Raw genomic sequence first — 17,644 nt, 5'->3', positions numbered from 1 at the left:
TTATATAAAAAATAGCTTTTAAAAACCTTAACTACAAGTAGACTACTGGCATTCTGTCCAGAAACATGCATCTCTCCTTGTCATATACAACACTTGACTCGCATAGATCATTATTCGTAACCGATTTTCCTGTGGAGCACCATTCAATAGCCTTGACTTTTGGCAAACTGGTGGAAGCAACAGATGGTAGCAGTATGTAGGAACATTTAGGCTGGAGCATTAGGTAATAGTAATAATAAGGAACATTAGGTAGAAGCACTCTACGTGGCTTGTTAAGGGTGAAGCAATAGAGGCTATGAAGTGGCACTGGAGTTCCCCAGATATGGAGAGACTACTGCCATGGACACCCATTTAAGGGAGTTCCACTTTACATTTAAAAGGCCAAGCGAGTGCTTTGACAGTTGCTGAAAGAGGAGTGGTAATTGGGAATACTGGATTCAATAAGCTGCACATGGGCAAGAGTATACATGTGAGGGACTGAGCATTAACATGCATAATTGGCCTGTTGCAATTCACTGGCTTGCACAGAAAAGGTTCTTATATGCAAATATGTTAAAGGGAGTGGCAGGTGGAATGCCATTTTTTGGTGAAGTAATGTGTGAAAGTCTGTAATGAACAAATGAAGAAAAAACAGTCTAAAATAAAGTAGCAAGAGGAAGAGGGTTTAGAAAAGTGGCTTGTTGTGCTGCAATACCTAGAGAAATTAAAAAATGGCACACACATAAGCTAAATAAAACCAGGGCATTGAAAGGTTTAAATACTTACATAGACAAACGATGTGTATTGCATGTGAAAGATGGGATAAAGATGTGATACTCCTGATCCTACCCACCTAGGTATCATGAGGATTAGTGAAAACTGCATACTGAGCCAGCACTTCAGTGGTTGTCAAGCTGCACTCCTCCGATCCAGACAGCCGTCTTTCTTTCTGTCTCAGCCATATGTAGACTGCTGGTATTCTGTCCACAAGCATACAATCTCTCCTTGTTACACACAGAACTTTACTCATGCTACTCATTCATCAAACCTGAGATTTTCCTATGGTGAGAGCTATGCTGTAGCCCACCCTTTCGGCAAAATGGTAGGAGCAACAGACAGCAGGCTGGAGGTGAGGTGAGGTTAGGTTAGGTTAGGTTAGGTTAGGTTAGGTCACTTTTCCCATTCCTATGCCCAACTAGATTAAAACAAGACCATTATGTAGCAGAAAACCTACCACTAGTTAGCACTCCAGAGATCGTTCCTGCTATGGGACTGCCAAGGGTGGTGAAGACATCCACTTCCATGTACTTTGCAAGCCAACTTTCCTGTACATTCTGATCTACACCATCTAGTAGGAACTCCCGGGTTATGCTGTCTAGCAAGTGGCCATTCACCTGCAAAGTGAAATGCTTAACCAAAAGCAAGCACGTACTATTCATTATATTCCTTTACCCCAATATGTCAGAACCACTAAACTCCATTTCCTCTACTATTACTATTATTAGCACTGAACACCACTAATCTACAGATATGCCTGCTAGTTTGTCTAAAATTATGAAGGCCAACACAACAGTTTTTGGTTCCCAGTTATATGTATTAAATCATGAGCATACAGCCTTGGTTTGCTCACATACATCGACTTAAAGTGCAGGAATATACGAGTCAGCCAACTGTGCACCTGATCCATTCGATAAACAGCAAACCAAATATAGACATCCTATGTATATAACACAACATGTTTAGTAGCCAGTATAAAGCAGTATTAACCATATAAAGGACACCAGTTTCATACTGGTTTGCAATGCAAGAAGTATGCCTACTTGAATCCACATTTACAAAGTGATATCCCCTCAAATTCTCAAAAAAATTTCCATTGGTTTAATAATCTTTTAACATCCCTTTCCAGAATCAGAACTTTGAAGTGTTTTATATCTCAAGTGGTATGATGCAACTCACTCACCTTATGTAAAGTCAGTTCATCAAAATGGGCATTATCAACAGCGAGGGATGCAGCATTTATAAATCCAGTGATAGCTTGCTGGCCGGAGTGGTACAACACTGTAGGAAGGGCATCCTTCAGAAGCTGTACCTCTGTCTGCAAGTATCACCAAGTGGTTATTCAACCAAGTTACTAGATGGTACAGCAAATGTAAAGCCAGTATCCTGTCATAAAAGGGAATTCTCATGTACGATCAGTAAGGTTTTGACTTTTTTGAAGTATAACCATTATTTGATTATGAGCATTATCAGACTTGCCACTCCCTCATCCCATTTTTTGTGGAAATAACCAAGAGAACATTCATTTTAAATACCTGAAGCTCGCTTACAGCTGCAACATATTCCTCCAAGGATTGATTGGCTGAGCTCCCTTCTAAGGGGTTCCTGATGTTAACAGTCTGATCAATGGTAGTTGTTCCACTCACTCTTAGTTCTGGGAAGATGACCGGCCCACTCCATACCTTTCAAAAGACCAGTTCACGCTTTTTTCATATCCAACTGCCTCTCCTACCTTACCAAGTCAGCATCATTAAAAATCAAGCTCATTTACATATTTTGGTAATAGCCAAGCAACAGAATAAGTGACACTTGTAGATCCAGGAGTGATGTGCAGGCTGTAAGTGTGTTTAAATAGTTATATGCTACAGGCATGAAGTTGTCTTGGGATAAGACCTGGGATGATGACTGTGAAAAAGAACTCAAAGTAACTGGAGTCTTGATATCGCAGGTGATGGACAAGTACCGAGAGTGGCAGGGAGGGTAACAATGGAAGAAGTAGAGTGAAGACTAGAGGTCAGTTGTGCAAGAAAATGAAATGTTATGATGGAGCAGAGGGCACTGAAAGAGAAGAGAGCAATGATATTGTGGTGGTGTGTTGGAATTAAAGGACTCTCTAAATTGCTGGTAGTACAAGAATGAAAGTTTTTATGTGCCCTAATGGCATCAGTCACAACACACGAGTCCTTGTTCAATTGGGTGTGGCCTTAATCAAATGAGGTCTTGAGAGGGTTTGGTCCAACTCTAGGTGGTTACCTCTCAAACGTGCAAGAGTGTAGGACACTGATATGAAGAGATTGCCAAGTGCTGACAATCGCTGTTTATTGTAATTCAACTCCAAGACAAGTGCAGATTATGGCCCAGACACATAGAGGTGAGGTCACTGACAAGCATGGGAACTAATGGGAAAGAGCCTTACAAAGCTCCACTTTTACTGAATAACAGGCCAGTGAAAAAAGAAAGTTGGGAGGATATGTTATCCAAGTCTAAATGAAAACCGGCCAGTGAAAAAAGAGAGCTGGGAGGATATTGTTATCCAAGTCTAAATGACTTTTTGAAGAATGAAAATGCAGAGGATGGACAAGACATTATATCCAAGGGCAAGGCTGTTTACAACCACAGAAGGTACTGGGAAAAAGACTTGCAATGCTCTTTTGCAATCCCATTAGGTAAAATGTCTAATGAAAAAAAATTAGTTTATGGAAACAATTGTAGTGATGTGAAAGCATGGAAGAATCAAGACGCACTAGAGCACAGGTTTAAGAGAAGTGTTCTACCCCCTTTTGCTGAGGATAGCATAAACTCCATTATATAAAAAATAGCTTTTAAAAACCTTAACTACAAGTAGACTACTGGCATTCTGTCCAGAAACATGCATCTCTCCTTGTCATATACAACACTTGACTCGCATAGATCATTATTCGTAACCGATTTTCCTGTGGAGCACCATTCAATAGCCTTGACTTTTGGCAAATTGGTGGAAGCAACAGATGGTAGCAGTATGTAGGAACATTTAGGCTGGAGCATTAGGTAATAGTAATAATAAGGAACATTAGGTAGAAGCACTCTACGTGGCTTGTTAAGGGTGAAGCAATAGAGGCTATGAAGTGGCACTGGAGTTCCCTAGATATGGAGAGACTACTGCCATGGACACCCATTTAAGGGAGTTCCACTTTACATTTAAAAGGCCAAGCGAGTGCTTTGACAGTTGCTGAAAGAGGAGTGGTAATTGGGAATACTGGATTCAATAAGCTGCACATGGGCAAGAGTATACATGTGAGGGACTGAGCATTAACATGCATAATTGGCCTGTTGCAATTCACTGGCTTGCACAGAAAAGGTTCTTATATGCAAGTATGTTAAAGGGAGTGGCAGGTGGAATGCCATTTTTTGGTGAAGTAATGTGTGAAAGTCTGTAATGAACAAATGAAGAAAAAACAGTCTAAAATAAAGTAGCAAGAGGAAGAGGGTTTAGAAAAGTGGCTTGTTGTGCTGCAATACCTAGAGAAATTAAAAAATGGCACACACATAAGCTAAATAAAACCAGGGCATTGAAAGGTTTAAATACTTACATAGACAAATGATGTGTATGGCATGTGAAAGATGGGATAAAGAAGTGATACTCCTGATCCTACCCACCTAGGTATCATGAGGATTAGTGATAACTGCATACTGAGCCAGCACTTCAGTGGTTGTCAAGCTGCACTCCTCCGATCCAGACAGCCGTCTTTCTTTCTGTCTCAGCCATATGTAGACTGCTGGTATTCTGTCCACAAGCATACAATCTCTCCTTGTTACACACAAAACTTTACTCATGCTACTCATTCATCAAACCCTGAGATTTTCCTATGGTGAGAGCTATGCTGTAGCCCACCCTTTCGGCAAAATGGTAGGAGCAACAGACAGCAGGCTGGAGGTGAGGTGAGGTTAGGTTAGGTTAGGTTAGGTTAGGTTAGGTTAGGTTAGGTTAGGTCACTTTTCCCATTCCTATGCCCAACTAGATTAAAACAAGACCATTATGTAGCAGAAAACCTACCACTAGTTAGCACTCCAGAGATCGTTCCTGCTATGGGACTGCCAAGGGTGGTGAAGACATCCACTTCCATGTACTTTGCAAGCCAACTTTCCTGTACATTCTGATCTACACCATCTAGTAGGAACTCCCGGGTTATGCTGTCTAGCAAGTGGCCATTCACCTGCAAAGTGAAATGCTTAACCAAAAGCAAGCACGTACTATTCATTATATTCCTTTACCCCAATATGTCAGAACCACTAAACTCCATTTCCTCTACTATTACTATTATTAGCACTGAACACCACTAATCTACAGATATGCCTGCTAGTTTGTCTAAAATTATGAAGGCCAACACAACAGTTTTTGGTTCCCAGTTATATGTATTAAATCATGAGCATACAGCCTTGGTTTGCTCACATACATCGACTTAAAGTGCAGGAATATACGAGTCAGCCAACTGTGCACCTGATCCATTCGATAAACAGCAAACCAAATATAGACATCCTATGTATATAACACAACATGTTTAGTAGCCAGTATAAAGCAGTATTAACCATATAAAGGACACCAGTTTCATACTGGTTTGCAATGCAAGAAGTATGCCTACTTGAATCCACATTTACAAAGTGATATCCCCTCAAATTCTCAAAAAAATTTCCATTGGTTTAATAATCTTTTAACATCCCTTTCCAGAATCAGAACTTTGAAGTGTTTTATATCTCAAGTGGTATGATGCAACTCACTCACCTTATGTAAAGTCAGTTCATCAAAATGGGCATTATCAACAGCGAGGGATGCAGCATTTATAAATCCAGTGATAGCTTGCTGGCCGGAGTGGTACAACACTGTAGGAAGGGCATCCTTCAGAAGCTGTACCTCTGTCTGCAAGTATCACCAAGTGGTTATTCAACCAAGTTACTAGATGGTACAGCAAATGTAAAGCCAGTATCCTGTCATAAAAGGGAATTCTCATGTACGATCAGTAAGGTTTTGACTTTTTTGAAGTATAACCATTATTTGATTATGAGCATTATCAGACTTGCCACTCCCTCATCCCATTTTTTGTGGAAATAACCAAGAGAACATTCATTTTAAATACCTGAAGCTCGCTTACAGCTGCAACATATTCCTCCAAGGATTGATTGGCTGAGCTCCCTTCTAAGGGGTTCCTGATGTTAACAGTCTGATCAATGGTAGTTGTTCCACTCACTCTTAGTTCTGGGAAGATGACCGGCCCACTCCATACCTTTCAAAAGACCAGTTCACGCTTTTTTCATATCCAACTGCCTCTCCTACCTTACCAAGTCAGCATCATTAAAAATCAAGCTCATTTACATATTTTGGTAATAGCCAAGCAACAGAATAAGTGACACTTGTAGATCCAGGAGTGATGTGCAGGCTGTAAGTGTGTTTAAATAGTTATATGCTACAGGCATGAAGTTGTCTTGGGATAAGACCTGGGATGATGACTGTGAAAAAGAACTCAAAGTAACTGGAGTCTTGATATCGCAGGTGATGGACAAGTACCGAGAGTGGCAGGGAGGGTAACAATGGAAGAAGTAGAGTGAAGACTAGAGGTCAGTTGTGCAAGAAAATGAAATGTTATGATGGAGCAGAGGGCACTGAAAGAGAAGAGAGCAATGATATTGTGGTGGTGTGTTGGAATTAAAGGACTCTCTAAATTCCTGGTAGTACAAGAATGAAAGTTTTTATGTGCCTTAATGGCATCAGTCACAACACACGAGTCCTTGTTCAATTGGGTGTAGCCTTAATCAAATGAGGTCTTGAGAGGGTTTGGTCCAACTCTAGGTGGTTACCTCTCAAACGTGCAAGAGTGTAGGACACTGATATGAAGAGATTGCCAAGTGCTGACAGTCGCTGTTTATTGTAATTCAACTCCAAGACAAGTGCAGATTATGGCCCAGACACATAGAGGTGAGGTCACTGACAAGCATGGGAACTAATGGGAAAGAGCCTTACAAAGCTCCACTTTTACTGAATAACAGGCCAGTGAAAAAAGAAAGTTGGGAGGATATGTTATCCAAGTCTAAATGAAAACAGGCCAGTGAAAAAAGAAAGTTGGGAGGATATTGTTATCCAAGTCTAAATGACTTTTTGAAGAATGAAAATGCAGAGGATGGACAAGACATTATATCCAAGGGCAAGGCTGTTTACAACCACAGAAGGTACTGGGAAAAAGACTTGCAATGCTCTTTTGCAATCCCATTAGGTATAATGTCTAATGAAAAAAAATTAGTTTATGGAAACAATTGTAGTGATGTGAAAGCATGGAAGAATCAAGATGCACTAGAGCACAGGTTTAAGAGAAGTGTTCTACCCCCTTTTGCTGAGGATAGTATAAACTCCATTATATAAAAAATAGCTTTTAAAAACCTCAACTACAAGTAGACTACTGGCATTCTGTCCAGAAACATGCATCTCTCCTTGTCATATACAACACTAGACTCGCATAGATCATTATTCGTAACCAATTTTCCTGCGGAGCACCATTCAATAGCCTTGACTTTTGGCAAATTGGCGGAAGGAACATTAGGTAGAAGCCCTCTACGTGGCCTGTTAAGGGTGAAGCAATAGAGGCTATGAAGTGGCACTGGAGTTCCCTAGATATGGAGAGACTACTGCCATGGACACCCATTAAAGGGAGTTCCACTTTACATTTAAAAGGCCAAGCGAGTGCTTTGACAGTTGCTGAAAGAGGAGTGGTGATTGGGAATACTGGATTCAATAAGCTGCACATGGGCAAGAGTATACATGTGAGGGACTGAGCATTAACATGCATAATTGGCCTGTTGCAATTCACTGGCTTGCACAGAAAAAGTTGTTATATGCAAGTATGTTAAAGGGAGTGGCAGTTCGAATGCCATTTTTTGGTAAATGTGTGAAAGTCTGTAATGAACAAATGAAGAAAAAATAGTCTAAAATAAAGTAGCAAGAGGAAGAGGGTTTACAAAAGTGGCTTGTTGTGCTGCAATACCAAGAGAAATTAAAAAATGGCACACACATAAGCTAAATAAAACCAGGGCATTGAAAGGTTTAAATACTTACATAGACAAATTATGTGTATGGCATGTGAAACATGGGATAAAGAAGTGATACTCCTGATCCTACCCACCTAGGTATCATGAGGATTAGTGATAACTGCATACTGAGCCAGAACTTCAGTGGCTGTCAAGCTGCACTCCTCCAATCCAGACAGCCGTCTTTCTTTCTGTCTCAGCCATATGTAGACTGCTGGTATTCTGTCCACAAGCATACAATCTCTCCTTGTTACACACAAAACTTTACTCATGCTACTCATTCATCAAACCCGAGATTTTCCTATGGTGAGAGCTATGCTGTAGCCCACCCTTTCGGCAAAATGGTAGGAGCAACAGACAGCAGGCTGGAGGTGAGGTTAGGTTAGGTTAGGTTAGGTTAGGTCACTTTTCCCATTCCTATGCCCAACTAGATTAAAACAAGACCATTATGTAGCAGAAAACCTACCACTAGTTAGCACTCCAGAGATCGTTCCTGCTATGGGACTGCCAAGGGTGGTGAAGACATCCACTTCCATGTACTTTGCAAGCCAACTTTCCTGTACATTCTGATCTACACCATCTAGTAGGAACTCTCGGGTTATGCTGTCTAGCAAGTGGCCATTCACCTGCAAAGTGAAATGCTTAACCAAAAGCAAGCACGTACTATTCATTATATTCCTTTACCCCAATATGTCAGAACCACTAAACTCCATTTCCTCTACTATTACTATTATTAGCACTGAACACCACTAATCTACAGATATGCCTGCTAGTTTGTCTAAAATTATGAAGGCCAACACAACAGTTTTTGGTTCCCAGTTATATGTATTAAATCATGAGCATACAGCCTTGGTTTGCTCACATACATCGACTTAAAGTGCAGGAATATACGAGTCAGCCAACTGTGCACCTGATCCATTCGATAAACAGCAAACCAAATATAGACATCCTATGTATATAACACAACATGTTTAGTAGCCAGTATAAAGCAGTATTAACCATATAAAGGACACCAGTTTCATACTGGTTTGCAATGCAAGAAGTATGCCTACTTGAATCCACATTTACAAAGTGATATCCCCTCAAATTCTCAAAAAAATTTCCATTGGTTTAATAATCTTTTAACATCCCTTTCCAGAATCAGAACTTTGAAGTGTTTTATATCTCAAGTGGTATGATGCAACTCACTCACCTTATGTAAAGTCAGTTCATCAAAATGGGCATTATCAACAGCGAGGGATGCAGCATTTATAAATCCAGTGATAGCTTGCTGGCCGGAGTGGTACAACACTGTAGGAAGGGCATCCTTCAGAAGCTGTACCTCTGTCTGCAAGTATCACCAAGTGGTTATTCAACCAAGTTACTAGATGGTACAGCAAATGTAAAGCCAGTATCCTGTCATAAAAGGGAATTCTCATGTACGATCAGTAAGGTTTTGACTTTTTTGAAGTATAACCATTATTTGATTATGAGCATTATCAGACTTGCCACTCCCTCATCCCATTTTTTGTGGAAATAACCAAGAGAACATTCATTTTAAATACCTGAAGCTCGCTTACAGCTGCAACATATTCCTCCAAGGATTGATTGGCTGAGCTCCCTTCTAAGGGGTTCCTGATGTTAACAGTCTGATCAATGGTAGTTGTTCCACTCACTCTTAGTTCTGGGAAGATGACCGGCCCACTCCATACCTTTCAAAAGACCAGTTCACGCTTTTTTCATATCCAACTGCCTCTCCTACCTTACCAAGTCAGCATCATTAAAAATCAAGCTCATTTACATATTTTGGTAATAGCCAAGCAACAGAATAAGTGACACTTGTAGATCCAGGAGTGATGTGCAGGCTGTAAGTGTGTTTAAATAGTTATATGCTACAGGCATGAAGTTGTCTTGGGATAAGACCTGGGATGATGACTGTGAAAAAGAACTCAAAGTAACTGGAGTCTTGATATCGCAGGTGATGGACAAGTACCGAGAGTGGCAGGGAGGGTAACAATGGAAGAAGTAGAGTGAAGACTAGAGGTCAGTTGTGCAAGAAAATGAAATGTTATGATGGAGCAGAGGGCACTGAAAGAGAAGAGAGCAATGATATTGTGGTGGTGTGTTGGAATTAAAGGACTCTCTAAATTCCTGGTAGTACAAGAATGAAAGTTTTTATGTGCCCTAATGGCATCAGTCACAACACATGAGTCCTTGTTCAATTGGGTGTAACCTTAATCAAATGAGGTCTTGAGAGGGTTTGGTCCAACTCTAGGTGGTTACCTCTCAAACAAGCAAGAGTGTAGGACACTGATATGAAGAGATTGCCAAGTCCTGACAATTGCTGTTTATTGTAATTCAACTCCAAGACAAGTGCAGATTATGGCCCAGACACATAGAGGTGAGGTCACTGACAACCATGGGAACTAATGTGAAAGAGTCTTACAAAGCTCCACTTTTACTGAATAACAGGCCAGTGAAAAAAGAAAGTTGGGAGGATATGTTATCCAAGTCTAAATGAATAACAAGCCAGTGAAAAAAGAAAGTTGGGAGGATATGTTATCCAAGTCTAAATGACTTTTTGAAGAATGAAAATGCAGAGGATGGACATGACGTTATATCCAAGGGCAAGGTTGTTTACAACCACAGAAGGTACTGGGAAAAAGACTTGCAATGCTCTTTTGCAATCCCATTAGGTAAAATGTGTAATGAAAAAAAAATTAGTTTATGGAAACAATTGTAGTGATGTGAAAGCATGGAAGAATCAAGACGCACTAGAGCACAGGTTTAAGAGAAGTGTTCTACCCCCTTTTGCTGAGGATAGTAGAAACTCCATTATATAAAAAATAGCTTTTAAAAACCTTGTTAGAAGCAGTGAAAAGTTTTTATCGAGGATGTAAGGCATGTGTACGTGTAGGAAGAGAGGAAAGTGATTGGTTCTCAGTGAATGTAGGTTTGCGGCAGGGGTGTGTGATGTCTCCATGGTTGTTTAATTTGTTTATGGATGGGGTTATTAGGGAGGTGAATGCAAGAGTTTTGGAAAGAGGGGCAAGTATGAAGTCTGTTGGGGATGAGAGAGCTTGGGAAGTGAGTCAGTTGTTGTTCGCTGATGATACAGCGCTGGTGGCTGATTCATGTGAGAAACTGCAGAAGCTGGTGAATGAGTTTGGTAAAGTGTGTGAAAGAAGAAAGTTAAGAGTAAATGTGAATAAGAGCAAGGTTATTAGGTACAGTAGGGTTGGGGGTCAAGTCAACTGGGAGGTAAGTTAGAATGGAGAAAAACTGGAGGAAGTAAAGTGTTTTAGATATCTGGGAGTGGATCTGGCAGCGGATGGAACCATGGAAGCGGAAGTGGATCACAGGGTGGGGGAGGGGGCGAAAATCCTGGGAGCCTTGAAGAATGTGTGGAAGTCGAGAACATTATCTCGGAAAGCAAAAATGGGTATGTTTGAAGGAATAGTGGTTCCAACAATGTTGTATGGTTGCGAGGCGTGGGCTATGGATAGAGTTGTGCGCAGGAGGATGGATGTGCTGGAAATGAGATGTTTGAGGACAATGTGTGGTGTGAGGTGGTTTGATCGAGTATGTAACGTAAGGGTAAGAGAGGTGTGTGGAAATAAAAAGAGCGTGGTTGAGAGAGCAAAAGAGGGTGTTTTGAAATGGTTTGGGCACATGGAGAGAATGAGTGAGGAAAGATTGACCAAGAGGATATATGTGTCAGAGGTGGAGGGAACAAGGAGAAGTGGGAGACCAAATTGGAGGTGGAAAGATGGAGTGAAAAATATTTTGTGTGATCGGGGCCTGAACATGCAGGAGGGTGAAAGGAGGGCAAGGAATAGAGTGAATTGGATCGATGTGGTATACAGGGGTTGACGTGCTGTCAGTGGATTGAATCAGGGCATGTGAAGCGTCTGGGGTAAACCATGGAAAGCTGTGTAGGTATGTATATTTGCGTGTGTGGACGTATGTATATACATGTGTATGGGGGTGGGTTGGGCAATTTCTTTCGTCTGTTTCCTTGCGCTACCTCGCAAACACGGGACACAGCGACAAAGCAAAAAGAAAAAAATATATATATATATATTTTTATATATATATATATATACATATATATATATATATATATATATATATATATATATATATATATATATATATATAATATATGGGAATACCTGGTTTAAAAAGCGAGATATACATAAGTATACTTATGTATGAGGGATAGATGGCCAGAGAGTGTTATTGGATTACGTGTTAATTGACAGGCGTGCGAAAGAGAGACTTTTGGATGTTAATGTGCTGAGAGGTGCAACTGGAGGGATGTCTGATCATTATCTTGAGGAGGCTAAGATGAAGATTTGTATGGGTTTTCAGAAAAGAAGAGTGAATGTTGGGGTGAAGAGGGTGGTGAGAGTAAGTGAGCTTGGGAAGGAGACCTGTGTGAGGAAGTACCAGGAGAGACTGTGTACAGAATGGAAAAAGGTGAGAACAATGGAAGTAAGGGGAGTGGGGGAGGAATGGGATGTATTTAGGGAATCAGTGATGGATTGCGCAAAAGATGCTTGTGGCATGAGAAGAGTGGGAGGTGGGTTGATTAGAAAGGGTAGTGAGTGGTGGGATGAAGAAGTAAGAGTATTAGTGAAAGAGAAGAGAGAGGCATTTGGACGATTTTTGCAGGGAAAAAATGCAATTGAGTGGGAGATGTATAAAAGAAAGAGACAGGAAGTCAAGAGAAAGGTGCAAGAGGTGAAAAAAAGGGCAAATGAGAGTTGGGGTGAGAGAGTATCATTAAATTTTAGGGAGAATAAAAAGATGTTCTGGAAGGAGGTAAATAAAGTGCGTAAGACAAGGGAGCAAATGGGAACTTCAGTGAAGGGCGGAAATGGGGAGGTGATAACAAGTAGTGGTGATGTGAGAAGGAGATGGAGTGAGTATTTTGAAGGATTGTTGAATGTGCTTGATGATAGAGTGGCAGATATAGGTCGTTTTGGTCGAGGTGGTGTGCAAGGTGAGAGGGTTAGGGAAAATGATTTGGTAAACAGAGAAGAGGTAGTAAAAGCTTTGCGGAAGATGAAAGCCGGCAAGGCAGCAGGTTTGGATGGTATTGCAGTGGAATTTATTAAAAAAGGGGGTGACTGTATTGTTGACTGGTTGGTAAGGTTATTTAATGTATGTATGACTCATGGTGAGGTGCCTGAGGATTGGCGGAATGCGTGCATAGTGCCATTGTACAAAGGCAAAGGGGATAAGAGTGAGTGCTCAAATTACAGAGGTATAAGTTTGTTGAGTATTCCTGGTAAATTATATGGGAGGGTATTGACTGAGAGGGTGAAGGCATGTACAGAGCATCAGATTGGGGAAGAGCAGTGTGGTTTCAGAAGTGGTAGAGGATGTGTGGATCAGGTGTTTGCTTTGAAGAATGTATGTGAGAAATACTTAGAAAAGCAAATGGATTTGTATGTAGCATTTATGGATCTGGAGAAGGCATATGATAGAGTTGATAGAGATGCTCTGTGGAAGGTATTAAGAATATATGGTGTGGGAGGAAAGTTGTTAGAAGCAGTGAAAAGTTTTTATCGAGGATGTAAGGCATGTGTACGTGTAGGAAGAGAGGAAAGTGATTGGTTCTCAGTGAATGTAGGTTTGCGGCAGGGGTGTGTGATGTCTCCATGGTTGTTTAATTTGTTTATGGATGGGGTTGTTAGGGAGGTAAATGCAAGAGTTTTGGAAAGAGGGGCAAGTATGAAGTCTGTTGGGGATGAGAGAGCTTGGGAAGCGAGTCAGTTGTTGTTCGCTGATGATACAGCGCTGGTGGCTGATTCATGTGAGAAACTGCAGAAGCTGGTGACTGAGTTTGGTAAAGTGTGTGGAAGAAGAAAGTTAAGAGTAAATGTGAATAAGAGCAAGGTTATTAGGTACAGTAGGGTTGAGGGTCAAGTCAATTGGGAGGTGAGTTTGAATGGAGAAAAACTGGAGGAAGTGAAGTGTTTTAGATATCTGGGAGTGGATCTGGCAGCGGATGGAACCATGGAAGTGGAAGTGGATCATAGGGTGGGGGAGGGGGCGAAAATTCTGGGAGCCTTGAAGAATGTGTGGAAGTCGAGAACATTATCTCGGAAAGCAAAAATGGGTATGTTTGAAGGAATAGTGGTTCCAACAATGTTGTATGGTTGCGAGGCGTGGGCTATGGATAGAGTTGTGCACAGGAGGATGGATGTGCTGGAAATGAGATGTTTGAGGACAATGTGTGGTGTGAGGTGGTTTGATCGAGTAAGTAACGTAAGGGTAAGAGAGATGTGTGGAAATAAAAAGAGCGTGGTTGAGAGAGCAGAAGAGGGTGTTTTGAAATGGTTTGGGCACATGGAGAGAATGAGTGAGGAAAGGTTGACCAAGAGGATATATGTGTCGGAGGTGGAGGGAACGAGGAGAAGAGGGAGACCAAATTGGAGGTAGAAAGATGGAGTGAAAAAGATTTTGTGTGATCGGGGCCTGAACATGCAGGAGGGTGAAAGGAGGGCAAGGAATAGAGTGAATTGGAGCGATGTGGTATATCGGGGTTGACGTGCTGTCAGTGGATTGAATCAAGACATGTGGAGCGTCTGGGGTAAACCATGGAAAGCTGTGTAGGTATGTATATTTGCGTGTGTGGACGTATGTATATACATGTGTATGGGGGGGGGTTGGGCCATTTGTTTCGTCTGTTTCCCTGCGCTACCTCGCAAACGCGGGAGACAGCGACAAAGTAAAAAAAAAAAAAAAAAAAAAAAAATATATATATATATATATATATATATATATATATATATATATATATATTATCTCTGGGGATAGGGGTGAAAGAATACCTCCCATGCATTCCTCACGTGTCGTAGAAGGCGACTAGAGGGGACAGGAGCGGGGGGCCAGAAATCCTCCTCTCCTTGTAATTTTAACTTTCTAAAAAATGGGAAACAGAAGGAGTCACGCGGGGAGTGCTCATCCTCCTCGTAGACTCAGATTGGGGTGTCTCAATGTGTGTGGATGTAACCAAGATGTGAAAGAAGGAGAGATAGGTAGTATGTTTGAGGAAAGGAACCAAGATGTTTTGGCTCTGAGTGAAATGAAGCTCAAGGGTAAAGGGGAAGAGTGATTTGGGAATGTCTTGGGAGTAAAGTCAGGGGTTAGTGAGAGGACAAGAGCAAGGGAAGGAGTAGCAGTACTCCTGAAACAGGAGTTGTGGGAGTATGTTATAGAATGTAAGAAAGTAAATTCTCGATTAATACGGGTAAAACTGAAAGTTCATGGAGAGAGATGGGTGATTATTGGTGCATATGCACCTGGGCATGAGAAGAAAGATCATGAGAGGCAAGTGTTTTGGGAGCAGCTGAATGAGTGTGTTAGTGGTTTTGATGCACGAGACAGGGTTATAGTGATGGGTGATTTGAATGCAAAGGTGAGTAATGTAGCAGTTGAGGGAATAATTGGTATACATGGGGCGTTCAGTGTTGTAAATGGAAATGGTGAAGAGCTTGTAGATTTATGTGCTGAAAAAGGACTGGTGATTGGGAATACCTGGTTTAAAAAGCAAGATATACATAAGTATACGTATGGAAGTAGGAGAGATGGCCAGAGAGCGTTATTGGATTATGTGTTAATTGACAGGCGTGCGAAAGAGAGACTTTTGGATGTTAATGTGCTGAGAGGTGCAACTGGAGGGATGTCTGATCATTATCTTGTGGAGGCTAAGGTGAAGGTTTGTATTGCTTTTCAGAAAAGAAGAGTAAATGTTGGGGTGAAGAGGGTGATGAGAGTAAGTGAGCTTGGGAAGGAGACTTGTGTGAGGAAGTACCAGGAGAGACTGAGTACAGAATGGAAAAAGGTGAGAACAATGGAAGTAAGGGGAGTGGGAGAGGAATGGGATGTATTTAGGGAATCAGTGATGGATTGCGCAAAAGATGCTCATGGCATAAGAAGCGTGGGAGGTGGGTTGATTAGAAAGGGTACTGAGTGGTGGGATGAAGAAGTAAGATTATTAGTGAAAGAGAAGAGAGATGCATTTGGACGATTTTTGCAGGGAAAAAATGCATTTGAGTGGGAGATGTATAAAAGAGACAGGAGGTCAAGAGAAAGGTGCAAGAGGTGAAAAAGAGGGCAAAATAGAGTTGGGGTAAGAGAGTATCATTAAATTTTAGGGAGAATAAAAAGATGTTCTGGAAGGAGGTAAATAAAGTGCATAAGACAAGGGAGCAAATGGGAACTTCAGTGAAGGGTGCAAATGGGGAGGTGGTAACAAGTAGTGGTGATGTGAGAAGGAGATGGAGTGAGTATTTCGAAGGTTTGTTGAATGTGTTTGATGATAGAGTGGCAGATATAGGGTGTTTTGGTCGAGGAGGTGTGCAAAGTGAGAGAGTGTTAGGGAAAATGATTTGGTAAACAGAGAAAAGGTAGTAAAAGCTTTGTGGAAGATGAAAGCCGGCAAGGCAGCAGGTTTGGATGGTATTGCAGTGGAATTTATTAAAAAAGGGAGTGACTGTATTGTTGATTGGTTGGTAAGGTTATTTAATGTATTTATGACTCATGGTGAGGTGCCTGACGATTGGCGGAATGCGTGCATAGTGCCATTATACAAAGGCAAAGGGGATAAGAGTGAGTGCTCAAATTAGAGAGGTATAAGTTTGTTGAGTATTCCTGGTAAATTATATGGGAGGGTATTGATTGAGAGGGTGAAGGTATGTACAGAGCATCAGATTGGGGAAGAGCAGTGTGGTTTCAGAAGTGATAGAGGATGTGTGGATCAGGTGTTTGCTTTGAAGAATGTATGTGAGAAATACTTAGAAAAGCAAATGGATCTGTATGTAGCATTTATGGATCTGGAGAAGGCATATCATAAGAGTTGATAGAGATGGTCTGTGAAAGGTATTAAAAATATATGGTGTGGGAGGCAAGTTGTTAGAAGCAGTGAAAAGTTTTTATCAAGGATGTAAGGCATATGTACGTGTAGGAAGAGAGGAAAGTGATTGGTTCTCAGTGAATGTAGGTTTGCAGCAGGGGTGTGTGATGTCTCATTGGTTGTTTAATTTGTTTATGAATGGGGTTGTTAGGGAGGTAAATGCAAGAGTTTTAGAAAGAGGGGCAAGTATGAAGTCTGTTGTGGATGAGAGAGCTTGGGAAGTGAGTCAATTGTTGTTCGCTGATGATATAGCGCTGTTGGCTGATTCATGTGAGAAACTGCAGAAGCTGGTGACTGAGTTTGGAGAAGTGTGTGAAAGAAGAAAGTTAAGAGTAAATGTGAATAAGAGCAAGGTTATTAGGTACAGTAGGGTTGAGGGTCAAGTCAACTGGGAGGTAAGTTTGAATGGAGAAAAACTGGAGGAAGTGTTTTAATATCTGGGAGTGGATCTGACAGCGGATGGAACCATGGAAGTGGAAGTGAATCATAGGGTGGGGGAGGGGGCGAAAATCCTGGGAGCCTTGAAGAATGTTTGGAAGTCGAGAACATTATCTCGGAAAGCAAAAATGGGTATGTTTGAAGGAATAGTGGTTCCAACAATGTTGTATGGTTGCCAGGCGTGGGCTATGGATAGAGTTGTGCGCAGGAGGGTGGATGTGCTGGAAATGAGATGTTTGAGGACAATGTGTGGTGTGAGGTGGTTTGATCGAGTAAGAGAGATGTGTGGAAATAAAAAGAACGTGGTTGAGAGAGCAGAAGAGGGTGTTTTGAAATGGTTTGGGCACATGGAGAGAATGAGTGAGGAAAGATTGACCAAGAGGATATATGTGTGGGAGGTGGAGGGAACGAGGAGAAGTGGGAGACCAAATTGGAGGTGGAAAGATGGAGTGAAAAAGATTTTGTGTGATCGGGGCCTGAACATGCAACAGG

The 17,644-nt window shown here is 41.4% G+C and overlaps 1 protein-coding gene and 1 long non-coding RNA gene across 10 annotated transcripts in view; both read right to left on the bottom strand.

Annotated features, from left to right (window-relative positions):
* Nucleotides 1–17,644, bottom strand: part of IleRS (Isoleucyl-tRNA synthetase) — a 415,824-nt gene that overhangs the window by 337,302 nt on the left and 60,878 nt on the right. The window lies entirely within an intron of this gene.
* The window catches only part of LOC139762976 (uncharacterized), a 198,358-nt gene continuing 185,708 nt past the window's right edge, over nucleotides 4,995–17,644 (bottom strand). Inside the window, exons 4-6 of the long non-coding RNA XR_011715922.1 lie at nucleotides 8,273–8,432; nucleotides 5,868–6,014; nucleotides 4,995–5,650 (exon numbers count right to left, since the gene is read on the bottom strand). This is a non-coding gene — a long non-coding RNA (uncharacterized lncRNA). The remainder of the gene's footprint in view (nucleotides 5,651–5,867; nucleotides 6,015–8,272; nucleotides 8,433–17,644) is intronic.

The sequence above is a fragment of the Panulirus ornatus genome, chromosome 45, assembly GCF_036320965.1.
Source record: "Panulirus ornatus isolate Po-2019 chromosome 45, ASM3632096v1, whole genome shotgun sequence".
Classification (NCBI taxonomy): Eukaryota; Metazoa; Arthropoda; class Malacostraca; order Decapoda; family Palinuridae; genus Panulirus; species Panulirus ornatus.
This window is presented reverse-complemented; position numbering and strand designations above follow the sequence as displayed.